The sequence below is a fragment of the Pleurodeles waltl genome, chromosome 10 (assembly GCF_031143425.1).
Source record: "Pleurodeles waltl isolate 20211129_DDA chromosome 10, aPleWal1.hap1.20221129, whole genome shotgun sequence".
NCBI lineage: Eukaryota > Metazoa > Chordata > Amphibia > Caudata > Salamandridae > Pleurodeles > Pleurodeles waltl.
The window spans coordinates 123164565-123180313 of NC_090449.1; positions in this window are offsets into that span (position 1 = coordinate 123164565).

Here is a 15749-nt window from a genome sequence, read left to right on the forward strand (position 1 = left end):
TCCCCCCTATTTAGAATTTATGTTTGAGCCGAGCTAAAGCATACTCCGCCTGATCCCAGTCCAGTCTTTTCAATTGTGGGCGCACTTTCTCTAGTTCCCTCCAGACTCTGGGAGCACCAGTATGCTTATGAGATCGCTCCAGAGCAGCCACTTTCTGCTCCAGTACCCCTCTCTGGTCCCTCTGGGCCTTGTTTTCTTTGGACGAGAGTGAGATCATCTCCCCACATATGACTATCTTTAGCGCCTCCCAAAGTGTCTCTAAGCTGGTTAGCCCATTATCAATATGACTAATATAGTCTAGGATTGCCTGTCGCACCGCATCTACCGTGGCCTGGGACTGCAGGATCGCATCTCGAAAGCGCCAACCAGGGCCCCGGGCCCATGGCACAGCTGAGTTTGGCCGTCAAAGTTATAGGGGCATGGTCTGTTAGAGCCCTGGGCTCTATCGTGGTATCCTAGACTAGGGAGCGGAACTCTAAAAAGGCCAGGAAATAGTCTATACGTGTGTAAGTCTTTGAGGTCGGTGAATAAAACGAGTAGTCTCGAAGGTCCGGGTGTGCTGTCCACCTGATATCGTCTAGGTCGCAGTCTGCCAGCCACTGCAGTCCAGCAGGGGTCAGAGCCACGGTCTGCCCGTGCCGGTGCCCTGATCTGTCAGGGTCATTATCCATGACAAGATTAAAGTCCCCCCCCGAAAAGTATAGCCCTGTCCGGGGTCGTGAGCGTCGCAGATATAGCCTGTCTCATGAATATTTCTTTTTGAGTGTTAGGTGCATATATAGTTGCAATTGTGAAATGGAATGAGTCTATGCACACTCTAAGGGCCAGGAACCTGCCCTTAACCTCATGTATCTTAGCAATGACCTCCCCGGGGAAAGCTTTTGATATCAAAATTGCCCCCTGTGTTTCGTAGGAGCGGAGGACCAATACTGCCGGGGGAACCATTTAGAACGCATACGATATGTACCTTTAGCCAGTAAGTGCGTCTCCTGTAGCAAGCAAATTTGGCTCTCAGAGTGCTCTAAAGAAGAGAGAACCACCAGCCTCTTCGAGGGACTATAAAGGCTGCGGACATTGAGGCTTAAGAAAGTGTAGGAAAGTGGTCGGAAAGCCATAGCAGCTGGCCTCTACAGAGAAGCAGTGATCGAGGACAGCCCTGGGTGAGGCAAACATGCAGGAGTATGGGGGTCTTAACAATGGAGTGTAATTCCAATAGGGGGAGCATATCGTAATGGAACAAGAGGGTACAACAGGTGCACATCAATCCACAATCAAGTCCTCTATAGGAAGTCCCAAAAGAGGCTAGGTTCTAGACAGGGGTCGGCAATACCTTGCAAAGCCCACTCGTGGTGTCCAGAGTCCCCGCCGCCCCGGGCCACTCCAACAACTTCCGGGAACGATCAGCATCTATGAGCTGGTCCCGGCGGTGATTCTATTCAGCACAGATTGTCTCTCAAGCGCTCTCTCTGTAGATGACGGTCGCAACGGTTTCCGATTCTTTTCGTCGCCATCTTGGTCGGTGCTCGGGAGAAGCCTCCTCCTGGGACCCGGTCTGTTGTTCCGTCTCCTCTATGTTTAGAATCCGACGGCCTCATGAAGCGATTTCACTGGTGTTGTCTGGTCCCCCCACTGGAAGATGAGTCGAAAGGGGTGACCCCAGTTGTGGCGTAGAGTTTGCCCGGAGGTGGTCTGTAATAGGCTTAAGTTCTGTTCGTCTCTGTAATGTCAGCAGAGAGAGGTCCTGATAGAGCTGTAGGCTGTGCCCCCTAAACTGGACCTGAGGGAGATTTCGCGCCCTGTGGAGGATATCTTCTTTGCTCATAAAATTGTGGACGCACACTAGGATATCAGGAGGGTGTGCTCCAGCCCCACCCTGCCAGCCCGCTCTGTGGACCCGATCCAGTGTGATCTCTTGCTTGCTTTCCGGACGGAGGAGGGAGCGAAATAAAGCCGTGACAAACTCCCTCATGTCATCTCCCTCCGCTCCCCTAGGAACTCCTCTAATGCATATATTATGGTGTCTGGAGCGATTTTCCAAGTCCTCGGTCGCGATCTGCAGTTGTTCCTGACGTTCGCGCAGGAGGAGAATTTCCTGTTGAAGTTGTTCGACTTAGTCTCCCCTGGAGATCTCGTTGTCCTCTATCCTCAACACTCTTTCCCCCTACGAGGTGATATCTGTGCGCAGTTCTCGCATCTCCTGGGAAATATATTTTCTTAGCTCCTGCAGATCTGTCCTCAGAGAGTCGAATAAGGAGGTAAGGAAGCCCTTCGTAACCGGGGACTCTCCGTCATCCTCTGCATTGCCCTTTTCTTCGGGCCCTCTCGTGTAGGCGGCTGCCTCGGGGGGCTTGCCCTGTTATGGGTGCGATCTCGTCAGCATCTCCCTGACCGACTGATCCCTCTTAGGTTTGGAGGATGCCATTATTACTCTTAACTCCGGATGAGGCCACCACTCCCCTCTTCGAATAAAGGCTGTGCTTGACGGTTCCTCCGACGCTCCGACGCAGGTCGGTCCGTCCCAGTGGGCCGCTATCTTCTGCTGCAGCGCAGTGCCCCCCCCCCCTTTCAGGGCCACAGGTCCACCTCTTCAAGAGAGGGCAGCCTCCTCCGTCCTCCCTCCCCAGGCCCGCCAGGCCATCCCAGAATCGTTAGGCCCTTCGGGGGCTGGGGGGGTCAGAGCCGCGCAACACCACTTTGTGCCTCTGCCTCACCGCGGGCCGAGCAGTCCCGCTGAGTCCCTTTCGGGACCTTTCTCCCGCTGTTGCGTCACTCCTCTCGCCTCAGGGGCCACAGATCCGCTGTTTCAGTAGGGGGAAAGGGGGCTCAGCTTCTCCCACCTTGGCCCCTCAAGGCCCCACTGGGCCACTCCTGGCACTGTAAGGCTCTCACTAGGCTGGGGGGCCGATGCCGCACAACGCTGCCGCTCTCTGTCAGCCCCTCCCGTAAGTGCCGCCGCGCTCTTCCTTTCAGCCGCTCCCGTAACCACTGCAACTAGGCCTGGGTCCAGCCATCCGCACCTCTCCTTGCCCTGCAGAGGCCGCAGACCCGGCCCGACAACCCGCACTGACTGCGTGTGCCTCAGGCAACACTGGCGGCTTGATCAGGCCAGTCTCCACGGCCGGTCCACAGCACCTCCAGGGCGCTCCGCGCAGTCCTCTGATTTCTGCAGCGCCCCTCGAACACTCGGGGACACTCTAAACAGCAGGGCCCGGGACCGGTGTGCCTCTTCTTTAGGCCTGGGCGGCAGAGCTCTCCAGGACACATCCGCTCACGCTGCCATCTTGGCCACGCCCCCGTACTTGGTCTTTAAATGCGGTAACCTTGAAAATGCCAGTAGACCTACATGATTTAAAATGACATCCTCGTATATCACAAAGTGCTTTATGGTACGTCGTGGGAGGGGCTTGGGGGAGAAGTGTGATTTTCAGGGGTGAAATGTATTGTCATCCATGGTATTTCCACCAACTTTATACATATTTGTAAATTATTGCATAGTATTAAGTAGTGTGTGTGTACAATAAATGTACTTTTCCTTTTCTAATGAAAAAGCACAGAGAGGATAATTTATTGACTGCCCTTATTGCGTGCCAGCGTATAGTGATTACTAGCCCACACCACCTTCCCTGAGTAGGCGTTGTAATACTCTGCTTTTTTACCATAAGAGAGTCAAACATGTGGTGTGCTTGGTTCCCAGTGAGAGGGCAATTGATGAACTTTTACTTGCACAGGTCTCACATCCTGCACAGCTACGTTCCTGTTTTTCTTACATTCACTAACCAACTGCGCCCATTTCTTTCTTAAACTTGACACCTTGGCTTGTTTCTTCAGTTGTCTGTCTCTCCTCTCTCTTCACACTGCAGGAGTTCCTCCACCTTACATTTCAGCCTAGGCAACTCAAGGTTTGCATTCACTATTCAGGAGCGGTTATTTTATAACAAACTATATGGATAACTGTGGAAAAAAACTTCATGACGTCGTACCCAACAGCTCATGACCACTTCGATCTCTGAACATTTCGCATGAGTCCCGCCTACAAACGGTTGGTCTGCCCCTTGAACTTTCCGTAATGTCATCTGCTAGCATGGGATCAGATCTTTTTGTTTTGAATCCAAGCAAACTCCTTTAGCAGAGAGCATACCAGACTTGTCTGGGTACGCTGGAATAATGGGATAAGATTATCTAAATTAGGGTGTAACTAAGTGGCAGGACTTGGAGTTGGCACTTCCTGAGGGAACTGGAAAACGATGATGATGATGATGATGATGGTAACAGATGTAAAAGTAGTCATCCACCAGATCCAGTCACATCAAACAATCTCCTGGTGACACCATCTGGATGGTGTACTGTAGAGAGAATATCAAAAGGAAATGTCCTATTTGTTCCACTTGTTCTCCCAGTTTCTGGCCAAGCAATGTTTGGCCTAGGGAAGGTAACTTTAAAAGAGCTGTATCTGTGAATGTTACTATTTGTGATGCCCTCATCCAACTTTGCCAACTTGCAATTGGGCAGCTTCTTGCAGGCAATTTGAAGACAAAGGAGGCAGTTTTTCTGTCAACTATAAAACAGATCTACAATCTTCTCCCTCCTCCATGGCTCTCACATTCCAAACACTGTGCTGTTTATGATGCATAGGTCACTGAATTTAAAGTAAAAACAAATGCTACAGAAAGGAGCATTAAATATATTGACGTTCAAGAAAGTATGCATGCTTACATTCAGCTACAATCATAGACCAACAAGGAAACAAAGTCCTAACAAACAACACTGCAAGTGTTAACCTCCTGGATCTCCCCTAGCTCTTTCAAGGGCAGCCCGCTGTCTTTTCTTATATTCATAAGGTCATTTAGTGTATACTGGTCATGTGACAGCAGACTAACGGCACCAGTGGTATCATTATTGTCATTCCTGGCTCCTTGGCCAGGAGCACTGGTAGGTAGAATATGCAGCACTGTAAGGCTATTTAGGTCATGTTACATCCATGAATTCTGATGGCAAGTATGTCAGAAAAGGTACTCGTAGCTCCCAAAGTAGCCCCCCCTTTTGTCCCAGCACCAAAACTCCAACTTCAGATTGTCCTAAAGCCTGTACTACCATTCCATGAGATCTGGTGAACGGTTTCTTCCCCAAAGACCAGTAATGGCCAATTTGGCTGCGAATAATGCTAATGACATGTTGTTCTCTCCTGGAGTGTAGTGCAAAGGCTTCTTTATCGAAAGGACCGGTAATGTATACTCATTTAATCTTTTGCAGATTACCCGGAGATGTCTTCCATGTGCCAGGACTCTAAGCCTTGTCCCATCATATGCAGAAGGTGAGCATAATTCATCAGCATTGTTTGGTCGGACAGAGAGACCATCATTGTCGGTAGGAATGTCACACCTCCTGCGAGCAATTGGAGCTGGGCATGAAACAGAGCTCCTTGATCCTGTGGGGTGGAGATATTCCATGTCTGAGATTTATTCAGATTTATCTTGAATGCATAAGACCCTGTCATTGTCTCGAAGCTCCTCAATCAGGGCAGGGATGGACTGCAAGTGGTTATCAACTAACATCCAAAAGCATCAACATACATGTGACAACTGAGCATCTCGCACCATTTTGAGATTTTTTGACCCGATGTACGCTATTGTTCTTTCACACTCTGATTGCTATTGACTTCATTGTTAGCGTGAATTAGAGAGAACATTTTTCTTCAGTTCCTGGATCTTGTGTTTTAGTTCATGAATGAGGATTGAAAAGTCTTCTCTTACTAACTAGAATAACACCTTCATAAGTCACTTAGAGCTAGTGGCAACACTATTTAAGTGCTCAGGGAGTGGGGTGGGGGGTGAAGCAGTGTTCTCTGGGGGTGTGCCTCTGCAGATCCCATTCCGTTTAATGCAAGAGTTTGGCCACAGTGTCCTCTATTATCTGCTCTTTTTTGGATGCCATTTGCAGGGAGTCACCTGATGAGACAATTTTCCAGGAATTACCAGTACTTAAGCATTGCAGGATCCAGCCTGCTCATTGGATGGAAAGGGCAGGTGAACCATGCAACCCAAGTGAAATTGGGGTTCCTCCTGCAACCAACCACCTACAGGCCCTTCTTCATGTATTTCGCCCCAACAGTGCAGACACGCAATGCTGTGACTCAATATAGTAAGGGACATATGTACCAAAAATGTCTCCTTGCTGCTCTCAGTTACAGGAAGGGGGCAGACATGCGCCATAATTAACATTATATGGCACATTTCTGTCCTCTTCTTGCACTAGTGCACTCTTTGCTGCTTAGCAGCAACACAGACATCCTTGCACAGTGCTGCAGGCAGGATTGTTTTTGTGGAGAAACTGGCACCTTTCTGCACAAAAACAATCCTTTGAGGATTTTTCCTCTGTCTTTGTGTGCTGCAGAATACAGCATAAATAGAAAGAGGAAAAAACGAGGAGAAATGAAGATATTTCTTCTCATTACAACTTCTCTGGGTAGGTGTAGCATTTTGACACATTTCCAGGTCTACCACTCATGTATATCTGTGTGCTGCAGAATACAGCATAACTAGAAAGAGGAAAAAACGAGGAGAAATGAAGATATTTCTTCTCATTACAACTCCTCTGGGTAGGTGTAGCATTTTGACACATTTTCAGGTCTACCACTCATGTATGGGAATGCACCCAAAAACTCATTGGTGGATGCATGGGACCACCCAAACTCCACCCTTGGAATGCCTCTCTGGGGTAAAGTAAGGCAAAGCAGCGATTTGCATTTCTCCAGGTTTACCAAGCATCACAGGGTCACACAAGGTGGTGGTAAATCTCATCTGCATTTGTGCCATCCTTGCGTTACCTTGTGTGATGCAATGGCAAAGCAAAACTTTGAAAAATATGGCTCAGAGGGAAGATGAAGTAGCGGTAGTGAGTATCGTTCTCCCCTTTTACTGTGTTAGGATACTTTTGTCTCATGTCTCTAGAGATGTAGACCCAGGAGACTTATTGCACCTTTTTCAATGTGCTTATCGGGGTCCATACAACAGCAACCCATTACAACAAAAGCAGCAATTCACCAAAGGTGAATTGAATATTCTTCTGGCTGCAACTTAATGATGTGACCTGTAAGAAGAGAACAGAATGTCAGTAGTCAGCATTCTAGCCTCACCTAACAAAAATAGCTGCAAAGCAATGTAATGTAATAAGAGGATGAGGAACGATTAATGACAGGACCACCCTGAACTATCACTGCATAGTGAAGGACTCTAATAGTGAAGCGGCTAACAATACCAGATCCCACCTACTGTCCAAGCCTCCACAAAGTGAATGTGGCAGATGTCCCTACAGGTATGAAACCTCCCAAAAAAATAAAGGACTATGATAAAAAGTTTTCACACTTACCTTTAGGAAGTCACTAGATGACAACAAAAAACAAAGTGCAAGAGAAAGACCATCTTTTTGTAAGTGGGGCTCACAGGAAAGTGAGCTTTCTCGAATTCTGCAAGCTTGAGAAATTATCTTCAGAGATAAGGACTGGGATGAGGAGAGAAAGTGATGAAGTGGTTATGACTTCTTCCTTCGGTCAAGAAATGCCCCACCTGCCTCTTTGTACTCATTTGAGTTATTCAACAGTCAGCTACTCATTTCCTTTGTAGAAGGAAAGAGCAGCGTATTTTTTCCATTAGATTGTGTATGGTGAGATTGATCAAGAAGCAAAATAACCTGAGTATCATCAGCATAGAGCATCAGCAACAACCAAAAGAGTTTGCAAGCAGAGAACAATAAACATCATAGAGCTTCAAGCTCACTGATGATCCCTGAGGTATACCCAGTGCAACTTAGGGTAGGTTGAAATGGCAGCATATAAAACATTTGACATCAGTCTTCAAGAAACAGCTTTAAGCAATCTAATGCTTGCAAGGCACATCTCACCAACTAGTAAAATAGAATGGTTCATGGTGTTGTAAGTGGACGACAAATCACGAGGGGCGGAAGAAACCCCCTTGGTCTTCCAATTGTTTGCTAAATTATTAGCCAATCAAATTGTTTCTCTAGTCTCAAATTTGATACATAATGATCATAATGGCTGTTATCCTTCAGGTCTTCCTTGTTCCAAAACCCATTTTCTGCACGAAACCACAGATTATTTTTCTGCTTCCATCACACCTCATTTTGATAGATGCTGAAAAGGCCTTTGAAGTAGTTATTCGGCCATTTCTCTTTAACTTTATATCGGTAATGGGTTTTCCTTTCTAGCTCTCATGGCCTATAGTTGCACTGTACCCATGTGCCACCACTTCCATGGTGGTGAACTGGAAACCAGTTCAGGAGATTATAAATTCACACAGGTCAAGACGGGTGCTCTATCTCACTCACTTACTTACTTTGTTTGCCTAACCCTAATAACAAATACATCTCTTGTCTGGCTTTCACAAACATTCATTGTAGTAAGTGATTTGAGTGATGATATTACTTTTTTCTTAGATCCTGACACTAAAAATATAGCATACGCATTTCAAATAATTGCCTATTTAACAGCACTAGGAAGTTACATAACCAAAGAAGAGGCTATCATTTTCAACAATGACTCACAGTTACTTCCAGCCTGATTAAGGCAGACGTATAACCAGAACCTAAAACATTCTTAGGGATACGAGTATCTGAAAACTCTGAATACTTATATAATCTAAATCATGGGCCATATGTACAAACACATTTTCCCATGGACACAGAACGGGTAAAAACCTTTGCTACATCTGGCCCCATATGCCTTCGCTTAAAAAAAAACAAAAAAAATCAGGCTATTACTAGAAAGATGGAACAGGCTACTCTTATTCCTATTCGGAAGCGCTTCCATTATCAAAGTGAATACATTACCATTAATGACTTTTGTCCTTTTTATTCTTCCTTCCATATTGTATGAAAATGTACTGAAAAAAGCTCATTCTTTAATAACATTTTGTTATGCAATAACCTTCAACCAAGAACTATCTTTCAAAGCTAAATCTGAAAAGGAAATTGGACAAATTGTAAGGATAATTCCACAGAAGAATTTAATCAGGTATTGACACAAGGAGAAGAAAATAAACTTGTAGCACTGTTAAAGACCTCTCTAAAGAAGATAGAAGAATAGAAGGCATTTTGGGCCAGTCGAATATCACATTTGTATTCTTTTATAGTAGAGAGATATTTGGTCTGCATATTTAAGGCACCATTGCCTTACAGGATTGTGAGTTTTCCTTCATTGATGGGTGAACAGAAGGGCAGTTTAGCAAAGAAACGAGCAGGCTTCAGTGGAGCAATTAACTCCAGGGCAGTGGGGAGCTATTCATTTTAATTAATAGCCAAACAAAAGGCACTCCTCTTTTTGACTGGATCTGTAGTGCATAAGGCAAAGGCAAAAATATGAGCCATAACGTTGGTCCAATGGTGAGTGAAGGTAACAGAGGCATTAGTGGAAACAGCCTGCTTGTATAGAAAATGGGATAGACCACAAATCCACCCAAGCCAGACCAAATGAGACAGAGATAACCCTAAAAGTGGTAAAAATGGGGTATAAAGTATGGCCACTAATATGGGTAGGATGATATATGCGTCATGCCCGTAGTCTGACTGGTGCCAATGAAAGACACCATCTCCTGAAGATCATGAGAATGAAAGTAAAGGTTAAGGTCGCGTACAGCATAATACCAGAATGTGAATGCAAATAAGTAAGGTACATGCCTCAGAGATTTTCAGAAGGTCCTTGGATTAAGTGTAGGAGCTCTATGAATTAAATTAGCAATGTGATCTTGGTGGCTAGGAAGGGTACACATATTCATTTAAATACACCCCAAAAACAGCTGAAATGGTAGGCCCAACCCTAGAGTCAGGAGATGCATACTTAACACGGGAATAACAAGTGTCAGGCAAAAATCCTTGGAAAAAACTGCAGTGACTTGAATGAGTTTGGGAGAATGTTCTTCACATGAATAGCTAGATGTGGGATGAAAGAAATAGAGTTCTTGGCCCTACGCTTGGCCAAGGCACAAACAGGTTTGCTGTTGGCTCCCATTGCAGAGATCTCCACACACACGTAAGTATATGCTTTGGTAGTAAATGTGAGAGACACAGGAGGGGATGGCTGGAAAAATTGGCAATACATTTGACTACATGGAAGTGGGGAGATACGTGAAGCCTGGAGATCTGTTGCCAGCAGTAGCGAAAATCAAATGTTTAGGGGGGAACAGATCCAGAGGCCTATCAGATTTAGCGAAGGAATTTTGGTATTTCTGTTTGGAGCACAAAATTGTAGTAAGGGCAGAATATTTTCCAGGTCAGATGAGCATGATAGCAGATTGGAAATTCAAGAAACTTGAAGGATTTCAGCGACTGGAAACTGAAACCTTTGTATTTCAAGAAGATAAATCAAATTTGGGATCCATTGGAAGTGGATTTGTTTGCAAGCAGGTTGACTTTTCAATTAGAGAGTTATGTCAGTTGGATTCCAGATCCAGGGGTCTGGGCAGTGGATGCATTCCAACAGAATTGGAAGGGAATGAAAGCTTATACTTTCCCCCCTTTTGCAATGAAACAGAGAGTTTTCAGTGAGGGCAGACAAGTGTCAGATTGTATTGGTGACACCATTTTGGGTGTCTAAGGTATGGTTTCAGTCAGTGATGGAATTGGCATGCAAAATTTCTTTTTGATTCCAGTAGAAGGGCTTTTGGGAAACTGCGAGGGAGTAGATCATCCTTTAGTTATAGACAGGATATCTTATTTGGAGGCTATCATGAGATCTGAATGTTTCAAAGGACTTTCAAATAGGGCTGCAGGATTACCACAAGAATCTTGGGCACCTAGAACAACAAGAAGATATAGGGGAGTATGGTCTAGTTGGTGCTTAGAGAGGGAATTGGATCCCGTGGAGGCGCCTATAGTGGAGGTAGTGAACATTTTGGTAGAACAGTTTGAGAAAGGTTTAAGTTATAGAACTTTACATTTCTACAGAGCTGCAATTTCTGCAGGGCATGTTTTGATGGCTGGAAAGAGTATAGGGAAGAATATTATTGGTTGTAGAGTGTTGAAGAGCATGAGAGTAAGAAGACCTCCTTGAGCTAGGTTTAAGTTTTTATGGGATGTAGATTTGCTTTTTTTTTTTAAAGTTTTTTTTTTTTCTCAGGATCAATCGAGATAATAACAAAAATAATACATTGCCACTTACAATGAGAATAAATAGCTTTGCAGGATCATTCAATAGTAAATTTAACCATAGACTAATTCACCCAAACATATCTAAAAAGCATTCACCCCAAATCAAAGCAAACTTTTTACCACTTCCTACTCTGTTAGCATATCTCATTTCCTGATTACTGACTTGCGTCATTTTGCTCCGCCATTCTTGAGAGTTGGGAGCCAGCTCAGATCGCCAGTTTCTTAACAAAAGAGATCTATGACTACAGTGGCGATAAAAACGAGTTTCCCCCACCTGGAGGGGAGTCTTGCCTTAGGATCGAAGCCTAAGCACATCAGCCAAATGCTAGGAGTTATGGAGACCTGCGCCATAGTTGTTAAGATCTTATATATTCCAGCCCAGTATTCCTGTATAAATCGACATGTCCCAATCACGTGTGTCCAACCCGTCACCCCTACTTCCTTACAACGAAAACACAGATCAGGGCAGCAGGACCCCATGCGGGACAAGGCCTGCGGGGTTCGGTATAATAACCATTTGCTATCAAATATCATCCGATGCCAGTTTGCCCCTCTGAGAACAGAGAAATTCAAGTGATTAATTCTCGCCCAACATTCATTGGACAGCTCTAGGCCCTCCTGACGAGCCCATTCCCTTTGTGCTTTTTATCCCAAGATCGGCCTTATCCCTGTCTGTCAGTAGCCTTCTTCATGACCCTGCGGTCCTTATACTAAGTGGATCCACCAGTCCTGAGGTCAATGTCTGGGCGTTAATAATTAAATTGACATCCAAGTCCCTTAGACTGTGTAGCAAAGTATTATAGGATCCCAGCAGAACAAAGTCATTTTTTTACAGCAGTCAGGATATTTAAGGGAGTTTCCCAGTTGTCATTGGCGCGAAAATACCCAATTTTACTGAAACCTGCGTGCTCCCATCTCCTTACTACGTCTACATTGAGCTGAGCACCAGAGTGTAACGTAATCTGTGTGAGAGGGGTGTCAAAATGCAAAAATGGGATTGAATATTTTTTCTTAAAAAAACATGTAAGAGTTTTATAACTGACTTTTTTAGGAGATTTCGCCAAGAGTACTGGATTCTGAATATTATGCTCCCTGCATATTAGTTCACGAAAATCATTGAAGAACCCACAACCTACGGATTGATCCATTTTAAAGCTGGCGAAATAAAGCGCAGAAAAAGCAAAATAATACTCTTTAAAATTAGGCAAAGCTAACCCCCCCTTTTCTTTATCCTCATATAATACACTGAATGGGGCTTGAGCCTTCCGATTTTGCCAGATAAATGGACGTAATAAGAACTCCAGTTTTTGTAAGAAGTTTTGTGTTAAAACGCATGGGATGGCCGAAAACAGAAAATTAAACAGTGGTAAAACTGACATTTTGATCAATGCATTTCGACCTAATATAAATAGGGGGAGAGACCCCCAGCGAGCCAGCAAAGCCGGAGTTTTCACGAGTAATGGAGTATAATTAAGATCGTACAGGTGTCCTATATCGGCTGAAAAGTAAATCCCTAGGTATCTCTTTGGCCTGGCATTCACACAGCATCTTAATTCAGGAAGCAGTTTAATAAGAGAGGTGCCACATAAAATAATATCAGTCTTACTCATATTGATCTTAAAGCCACCAATTTGCTCAAACTCAGTGAATACATTAAAAACCACTTCCTGAGAGGTACGTTTTTTAATCAAGAAACATAATAATGTCATCCATGTAAAGTTTAATCTTCCCCATAGACTTTAAAGGAGGCTGAATCTGATTATGTTGTCTAATTTTAATGGCTAGAGGCTCAATAAAAAGAGAAAAGAGTATAGGAGACAAAGGGCAGCGCTGCCGAGTCCCCCATTGTACTTGAAGTTGACCAACGCACTTTGAGTTTATAATAATGTTAGCTTCCGAGGATAAGTACAGCCTTTGAATTAGTGCAATAACCTGGGGGGGCACCTTATAGGTAGACAATATTGCAAAATGTGTATCCCATACAACCAAATCAAATGCTTTTTCCGCATCTAATAAAAGAATGATGGCGGGAACTTTATTAGAAGCAAATAGTCAAGAGCCTCAGCCAAAAAGTGCGTATTAGTGGCAAGTTGCCAACCGGCTATAAACCCATTTTGATCAGGATGCACCAGTTTATTAACTATCCCATTAAGCATATTAGCCAGAAGTTTTGTAAGAATTTTATAATCTGCAATGAAATTGGACGATATGCATTAGGGTCCTCCCTGTCCTTGTTCTTCTTAGGAAAGCTCACCACATTTCCTGAATGCCAGGTCTGGGGAATCTGTTCGCCCATCAGTAAGCCATTGATTAAAGCCAAAAAATCATCAGCAAATGTTTTAATGAAAGCCTTATAAAATTTGTCTGGGAAGCCATCAAGTCCACAAGCCTTCCCCGTGGGGAGGTTCTTGACAACCTCAAGGAGTTCTAACTTTGTGAATGGCTGTATCAGAGCGTCGCTGTCTTTTTCTGTGAGACTGGGAATATCCAGTTTCCCCAAAAATTCTCTAATGGGCCTAGGGTCAATGTCAGAAGCGTGGCTATAAACTCATCTGTAATGCTCCAGCATAATTTCCTCCACAACTCTGGGATCAGTATGTCAAGACCCGGTGACAGGACATCTTAAGGCGTGTATGATATTATCAGCAATTCGATCTCGAGCTTGCCACTCTAAAAATGTACCTGTAAAGTTACTTTCTTCGTAAACCTTTTGTTTATAAGTACGATATTCTGTATCAGTCTTCTTAAAGAAATTATTAGCCAATGCCTTTTTAGCAGATTCAAAAGACTGTCTGTTATTCGCCGCGTAGGAGCTCCCGTCATGCTCGGCGGCTAGCCGTTTGCTCAGAGGAGGGGAGCCCGGACACGCTGGGATGTGGCGCTCTCATCTGAAATGCTCAACTAAATGTCGGTCGGTGCTTTCCCCTTCCCCTAGTTGATGTTCGGCGTTTGAGCTTCGGTACCCGGTGGAATAGAGGCAGAAAGAAACCTCTGGTGATTAAGCTTCGCTCTATGAGGAACCTCGGTTGCATCAGACCAGACTTCATCAGCGCAGAGAAGGAAGGTGAGGCAGGGGTCACTGGGACTAGTCTGTGTTCTATTTTTGGCTGTCTTCGCATGATGTGGGGAAATTTCGAAGTATATGGCTGTTTTCTCTTCCCCTTCTCTAAAACCCTGGTCGGAAACTTGCCGGGAGGTCCTGATCAAAAGGAAGTGAACTGTATGGAACTTACTCGCCCTGCTTTTTTTTTTTTTTTCTCTTCTCAATTTCTGCGTGCTTTCTACCATTTATAATAATTTAGCACTCTAGTTGCTTTTTTCAAGCTGAAGACATTGCACCGCCAAGTCATTTATCAGAGGATGCTAACTTGACTACCTAAGATATATTGTGTTTAGGTTTATTTGCGCTACGTCAAGTATTTTCTTACCCAGAAATTCGGGAGAGGAAGGGGGGAAGGAAAATGAAAAGAAAATACAATGCGTCGATCCCCGCATCAGTTTCAGGGCAAAGGACGCCCTGCTTCAAAGGTGGTTAAGATGGCATGAAATGTGAAAACTAAGCGGCCTACTCCCTCTGATAACCATATAAATCTTGACCTATCTTCTAGCACTACTGCTTTGTTAAGCACTGATTCTTCTTACAGTACTACCCTGCCTCAAAGATCCCCACCAGCAGTCCTCAATATGGTGGATCATCATTTTGGTTGTGATTCTTCTTCGGAGATGGCCAGAGAGCCAGACTTAATCTCGGTCTCAGATCCAGACCCAGACTCGAATTTAGGATCGGTTAATAAAGCTCGCCCACCTGGACATTGTTCAACACTCAGCGCGAATTCCGAGCCTTACGACAGCAAAATCCAGGACACATGCTCTGCATTCAAGCAGCTGTATCCCTTGTTCAGCGGAGGGACGGGGGAGGCTTAAAAGAGGTAGTCCTTTTGTCAATTAATAATGCCATCTCTGCCTTCCAGGTGGACAGTTCTTCTTCCAGCGAACCTTGTGGCTTTGCTCAGATCGCCGGGAATAATACTGTGATGAGGCCCTTCATGATTACCAGCGCAATTGAACCCCTTCAGGAGACTCATGATCAGCAGAACTTACAAGCTCGGCGTTCATCTCAGGAATATCAAGATAAGACAGGTTCTGGCACTTGTTCAGAAAACCTGCTCCTTCAATTTCTATCAGAACTAAGAACTGAAAATTTCGCAAGAAAAGGCCAATCAGAAAACGGAATGACAATTAAACTTAATATCTGGCAATATTCAGGAGCTTAACTCGCGCATAAAAGAAGTAGAGCAGCGAGTATCCAATTTGGAAGATGCACGCTCTTCTTTGGATCCGTTAGTCGCTAAATGTCAAGCTGATCTTGTAGATTTACAGACTCAGTTAGATGATGCGGAAAACCGCTCACGCAGCTCTAATTTGAGATTTAAAGGGGTCCCTGAAAGGAAGTGAAAATGTACGGACTGTCACAGATTTAATCTCTGATCTTGTTTTACAGCATGTTCTCCCAGACCCAAAGGATAAACATTTGGATCTCACTATTATGTGGGCCCATCGGGTCCCTGCAGTACAGCCATCCAAAGCAAAGT